The sequence below is a fragment of the Macaca fascicularis genome, chromosome 11, assembly GCF_037993035.2.
Source record: "Macaca fascicularis isolate 582-1 chromosome 11, T2T-MFA8v1.1".
NCBI lineage: Eukaryota > Metazoa > Chordata > Mammalia > Primates > Cercopithecidae > Macaca > Macaca fascicularis.
Window position 1 is genome coordinate 59,917,787 of NC_088385.1, and position 6,641 is coordinate 59,924,427.

The window sequence follows — 6,641 nt, forward strand, 5'->3', positions numbered from 1 at the left end:
CGTTTTTCTGTTTCTTTGAGACAGGGTCTCATTCTGGCACCCAGACAGTGGTTTCTGAGTGCAATGGTGCCATGATAGCTCACTGCAACATTGAACTCCTCACACAAGCGATCCTCCTACCTCAGTCCCCTGAGCAGCTGAGACCACAAGTGCTCACCACCACACCCAGCTAGTTTTTGGACTTTAAATTTTTTTTTTTTTTTTTTTTGTAGAGATGAGTTTTGCCATGTTGCCAGGCTGGTCTCGAACTCCTGTGCTCAAGTGATTTGCCCACCTCAGCCTCCTAAAGTGCTGGGATTATAGGCATGAGCCACCATGCGTGGCCTGTTCTGGATATTTCACATCAACGAAATCAGGCATCAGTGGTGGTGATGGTTACAGGCCAGGGCTGCTGACTGCCAAGCTAGGAGCGGGCCCAGCGCCCAGAATCTTGATGGGCGCTGCTCAAGCACCGCCTGCGCCATGCCCCTCTCCACCACCTCCTCGGAGCATTTTGAGCAGCTGCACGAGATGTGCCTCTGAGGGGTGTACTAGTGGCTGCTGGATATGGCAGGGACCCAGGAGAAGTTGATCAGAGATTTTGATGAAAAGCAACAGGAAGCAAACAAAATGCTGGCACAGATGGAGGAGGAATTACATTTTGTACCCCTATCTTTCCATAACCCCATAATGTCGAAGCTTCAAGACTAACAGAAGGACCTTGCCTAACTCCACCTGGAGGCAAGAAGTGTCTTTGCAGCCATGCTTGGGGACCAAGGAGTCATGAAATATGGCACATATGCTGTAGAGATTGAGCATATGAATAGGCTACAGTCGCAAAGGGCAATGCTTCTCCAAGGCACCGAAAGCCTGGGCCGGGCCACCCAAGAGACTGACCAGATTGGCTTAGAAATGTCAGAAGAGCTGGGGAACCAACAGGACCAGCGAGAGCGTACCAAGAGTACACTGGGAAACACAAATGAAAACTTGTGCAAAAGTCAAAAGATTCTCCCTTCAAGGTCCAGAAAAGTGACAACCAACAAGCTTCTGCTTTCCATCATCATTTCACTGGAGCTAGCTGTCCCGGGAGGCCTGGTTTACTTTGCATTCCTTTGCAAGCATGGGGCTTGCAATAGGGAAGGGTTGTAGACCAGAACTTTGACCTTGGGAATACATGGTGTTAGGGATGTGGATGGAATAAGCATGTTGCTCCTGTGGGCTAACAGTTTAAGGATGCACTGTGTAGCCAGACTATGGGAGAAGGGAGGAAAGATGGAAAGCCAGTTAAATGTGAAGTGACAGCAACAAGACCAGTATGATATACCAAGGTAATAATGCTATTTATGACTTCTTTAAAAATACAAAAGCCTGGCCAACATAGCAAGAACTCATCTCTACCAAAAATAAAAAAAATTAGCCAGGTATGGCAGCCACATCTGTAGTCCCAGCTATTTAGAAGGCTGAGGCAGGAGAACTGCTTGAGACCAGGAGTTTGAGGCTGCAGTGAGCTATGATAGCGCCACTGCACTCCAGCCTGGGTGACAGAGTGAGACCTTGTCTTCAAAAACAAAATTAATTAATTAATTTTTAAGAATATGCCAAGGTCGGGCACTGTGGCTCACACCTGTAATCCCACCACTTTGGGAGGCTGAGGTGGGGAGTTCAAGACCAGCCTGGCCAACATGGCGAAACCCTGTTTTTACTAAAAATACAAAAATTAGCTGGGCATGGTGGTGCGCACCCATGATCCCAGCTACTCCAGAGGCTGAGGCAGGAGAATCGCTTGAACCCGGGAGGCAGAGGTTGTGGTGAGCTGAGATTGTGCCACTGCACTCGAGCCTGGGCGATAAAAGGAGTCTCTGTCTAACAACAACAACAAAAAAAGGCGCGGTGGCTCACACCTCTAATCCCAACACTTTGGGAGCCTGAGGTGGGCAGATCACCTAAGATTGGGAGTTTGAGACCAGCCTGACCAACATGGAGAAAACCCCGTCTCTATTGAAATTACAAAATTAGCTGGGCATGGTGGCACATGCCTGTAATCCCAACTACTCGGGAGGCTGAGGCAGGAGAATCGCTTGAACCCAGGAGGCAGAGGTTTTGGTGAGCCGAGATCGTGCAATTGCACTCTAGCCTGGGCAACAAGAGTGAAACTCTGTCTCAGAAAAAAAAAAAAAAAAAAGTGCCGCGCGTGGTGCCACATTTTGGCAGCACTTTGGGAGGCCGAGACAGAGAGATTGCTTGAGCTCAGGAGTTCAAGACCAGCCTGGCCAACATGGTGAAAATCCGTCTCTACTTAAAACAAAATTAGCTGAGCATGGTGGTACATGCCTGTGGTCCCAGCTACTCTAGAGGCTGAGTGAGGGAGAATCACCTGGGCCCAGGAGGTCGAGACTACAGTGAGTCAACATTGGGCCTTGCACTCCAGCCTGGTGACAGAGTGAGACACGGTCTCAAAACTGACAGTCAACTAATAAATGAAATCATACCTTATGTGGTCCTCTGAGATGGCCTTCTTCTTAACCTGTTTTGAAGATTCAATCATGTTTTAGCATATACCATACTTCATTTATCTTTCTGTTTTTCAAGATAAGGTCTCCCTCTGTTGCCCAGGTTGGAGTGCAATGGTCTGATCATGGCTCATTGCAACCTTGACCTCCCAGGCTCAAACTATCCTCCCACCTCAGCTTCCCAAGTCGTTGCAACTAAACGTGGGCACCACCATGTCTGGCTAACTTTTTTGTATTTTTTTTTTAATAGAAAGAGGTCTCACTATGTTGCCCAGATTCGTCTCGGACTCCCCAGCCAAGCAGTTTGCTGCCTCTGCCTTCCAGAGTGTTGAGACTACAGGTGTAAGCCTATGGAAATAAAAACCGCACCCGGTCCTTTATTTCTTTTTTCGACTCACAAGCGCTTGGATGTTCCTTCTTATTGTCAAATTCTACTCCATTGTATGGATATACCACATTTTATATACCCATTCACCAGTAATGGAATTGAGTTTTTTCCACTTTTTTGTCTATTCTGAATAAAGCTGCTATGAATGTTTGTGTATAACTCTTTGCCTCAACAAATGTTTTTTATTTCTCTTGGCTATATACCTGGAAGTGGAATTACTGGGTCATATGATAATTCTACATTTAATCATTTGAGGAACTGCTAGACCATTTTCCAAAGTGGCTGCACTGGTTTATAATCCTGCCAGCAGTGTATGAGAGTTCCAACCTCCCACATACTCACCAACACTTCGTTATTATCTCTTTTTTATTATAGCCATCTTCATGTGAAGTGATATCTCATTGTGGTTTTGATTTGCATTTCCCTCACAACTAATGATGTTAAGCATCTTGTCATGTGCTTACTGGCCATTTGTATAGCTTCTTTGGAGAAATGTCTATTTAAATCCTTAGCCCATTTTTAAATTGGATTATTTGTCTTTTTTGAAATTGTCTTGAAACTACTGTAGTTTTACAGTACATTTTGAAATCAGAAAGTGTGAGTTCTCCAAGTTTGTTCTTTTTTTTCAAGATTGTTTTGGCTATTAAGGGTGTCTTGCATTTCCATATGAATTTCGGATCAACTTGTCAATTTCTGCAAAGAAGCCAACTGGGGTGGTGATAGAGATTGTGTTCATTCTGTAGATCCACTAACATGAAATGTCCTTCCATTTATTTAGATCCTTAATTTATTTCCACAATGTGTTGTAGCTTTCAGAGTATACATTCTGGCCAGGCATGGTGGCTCACGCCTGTAATCCCAGCACTTTGGGAGGCTGAGGCAGGCGGATTACAAGGTCAGGAGATCGAGACCACCCTGGCCAAGATGGTGAAACCCTGTCTCTACTAAAAATACAAAAATTAGTTGGGTGTGGTGGCATGTGCCTGTAATCCCAGCTACTTGGGAGGCTGAGGCAGGAAAAGAGCTTGAACCAGGGAGTTGGAGGTTGCAGTGAGCCAAGATCGTGCCACTGCACTCCAGCCTGGCGACAGAACAAGACTCCGTCTCAAAACAAAACAGAACAAAAAAACAGAGTATACATTCTACATTTGTTTTGTTAAATTGATTCCTAAGTATTTTATTCTTTTTGATGCCCTTGTAAATAAAATTATTTTATTAATTTCATTTTTAGATCATTCATTTCTAATGTGTAGAAACACAACTGATTTGTATGTTGATCTGTTATTTATTTATTTATTTATTAAAAAATAGAGACAAAGTCTCACTATGCTGCCCAGGCTGGTCTTAAACTCCTGGGCTCAAGTGATCCACCCATTTCTGCCTCCCAAAGTGCTGGGATTACAGATGTGAGCCCCCATGCCCAGCTGTATATGAAATAAATTTCATTTTCTTACCTAATTGCCATGGACAGAACCTGCAGTACCGTGTTGAATAGAAGTAGGGAGAGCAGACATTCTTGTCTTGTTCCTGATCTCAGAGGGAAAACATTTAGAATTTCACCATTAGGTGTGACATTAGCAGAGGGTTTTTGTAGCTACCCTTTATCAGGTTGAGAAGAATCCCCTTCTATATCTAGTTTGTTGAGTTTTTTCTTTTCTTTTCATTTCTTTTTTTTTTTTTTTTGAGATGGAGTCTCACTCTGTCGCTCATGCTGGAGTGCAGTGGCACGATCTCAGCTCACTGCAACCTCCACCTCCCAGGTTCAAGTGATTCTCCTGCCTCAGCCTCCCGAGTAGCTGGGATTACAGGTGCTCATCACCATGCCCAGCTAATTTTTTTTTTTTTTTTTTGTATTTTTAGTAGAGACAGGGTTTCACCATCCTGGCCAGGCTGTATGTATTGAGGTCATCAACAGACCACATTGAAATGTGGTTTTTGTCCTCTATTCTATTGATATGGCATAATACATTAATTGATTTTGGATGTCAAACCAACCTTGCATTTCTGAGACAAATCCTACTTTGTCATGGTATGTAACTCTTTTTTTTTTTTTTTTTTGTTTTTTGTTTTGAGACAGACTCTTGCTCTGTTGCCAGGCTGGAGTGTAGTGGCATGATCTCGGCTCACTGCAACCTCCACCTCCTGGGTTCAAGTGATTCTCCTGCCTCAGCCTCCCTAGTAGCTGGGAGTACAGGCGTGCACCACCACACCCAGCTAATTTTTTTGTATTTTTAGTTGAGACAGGGTTTCACCATGTTGGCCAGGATGGTCTTGATCTCTTGACCTCATGATCCGCCTGCCTCAGCCTCCCAAAGTGCTGGGATTACAGGTGTAAGCCACTGTGTCTGGCCAACCCTTTTTATATGTTGCTGAATTTGGTTTGCTAGTTCAGGATTTTTGCATCTAAATTCATAAGACATATTGGTATATAGTTTTCTTCTGATGTTTTTGCCTTGTTTTGGTATCAGGATTAATACTGCCCTCATAGGATGAGTTTAGAAGAATTCTCTCTTCTGTTTTTTGGAAGAGTTTGTGAAGAATTGGTGGTAAGTCTTTAATGTTTTGTAGAATTTACCATTAAAATCTTCACTTTTCTTTGTGAAATGCTTTTAGATTACTAATCCAATTACTCTTTCTCTGTTTATTATAGGTCTATTCAGAATTTATATTTCTCCTTGAATCAATTTCAGTAGTTTGTGGTTTTCTAGGTATTTGTCTATTTCATCTAAGGTACCTAATTGGTTGGCATAGTCATTTATAGTATTCTCTTATAACCTTCCTTACTTTTGAAAGTTCAGTAGTAATGCTCCCTCTTTCATTCCTGAGTTTAGTATAATTTGAGTCTTCTCCGTTTTTTGTTTCTGTTCTTGTTTTAGAGAGACAGGATCTCATTCTGTCACTCAGGCTGGAGTGTGGTAGTGTGAGCTCACTGTAACCTCGAACTCCTGGACTCAAGCAATCCTCCTGCCTCAGCCTCCCAGGTAGCTAGGACTACAGGTACATGTCATCATAACTGGCTAATTTTTTTATTTTTCATTTTTTTGGAGCGATGGACTCTCTCTCTCTCTCTCTCTATATATATATATATATGTGTGTGTGTGTGTGTGTGTGTGCGTGTGTGTGTGTGTGTGTGTGTATTCAAGTGATCTTCCCACCTCAGCCTCCAGAGTAGCTGGGATTGCAAGCATGTGTCACCACATCCAGCTAAATTATTATTTTTTTATTATTATTATTTTTTTTTTTAAGGCAGAGTCTCGCTCTGTCGCCCAGGCTGGAGTGCAGTGGCATGATCTCGGCTCACTGCAAGCTCTGCCTCCAGGGTTCACACCATTCTTCTGCCTCAGCCTCCCAAGTAGCTGGGACTACAGGTGCCCGCCACCGCACCCGGCTAATTTTTTGTATTTTTAGTAGAGACAGGGTTTCACCATGTTAGCCAGGATGGTCTCAATCTCCTGACCTCGTGATCCACCCGCCTCAGCCTCCCAAAGTGCTGGGATTACAGGCATGAGCCACTGCGCCCAGCCTTTTTTTTTTGTATTTTTAGTAGAGACCATGTTTCACTATGTTGGCCAGGCTAGTCTCAAACTCCACCAAGAAATCCACCTGCCTTGGCCTCCCAAATATATATACATATTTTAATGTTATAATTTTTATATATATATATATATATATATATACACACACACTTTTTTACAGGTATATATGTATTTTAAATTTTATAATTTAGATATATACATATACATTTTCTTAATTTTAAAATTTCA

At 43.0% G+C, this 6,641-nt stretch overlaps 1 pseudogene; it reads left to right on the forward strand.

Annotated features, from left to right (window-relative positions):
• Nucleotides 1-337: 337 nt before the first annotated feature.
• On the forward strand, nt 338-1,297 carry LOC102122894 (vesicle transport through interaction with t-SNAREs homolog 1B pseudogene; annotated as a pseudogene).
• The last annotated feature ends 5,344 nt before the right edge of the window (nt 1,298-6,641 follow it).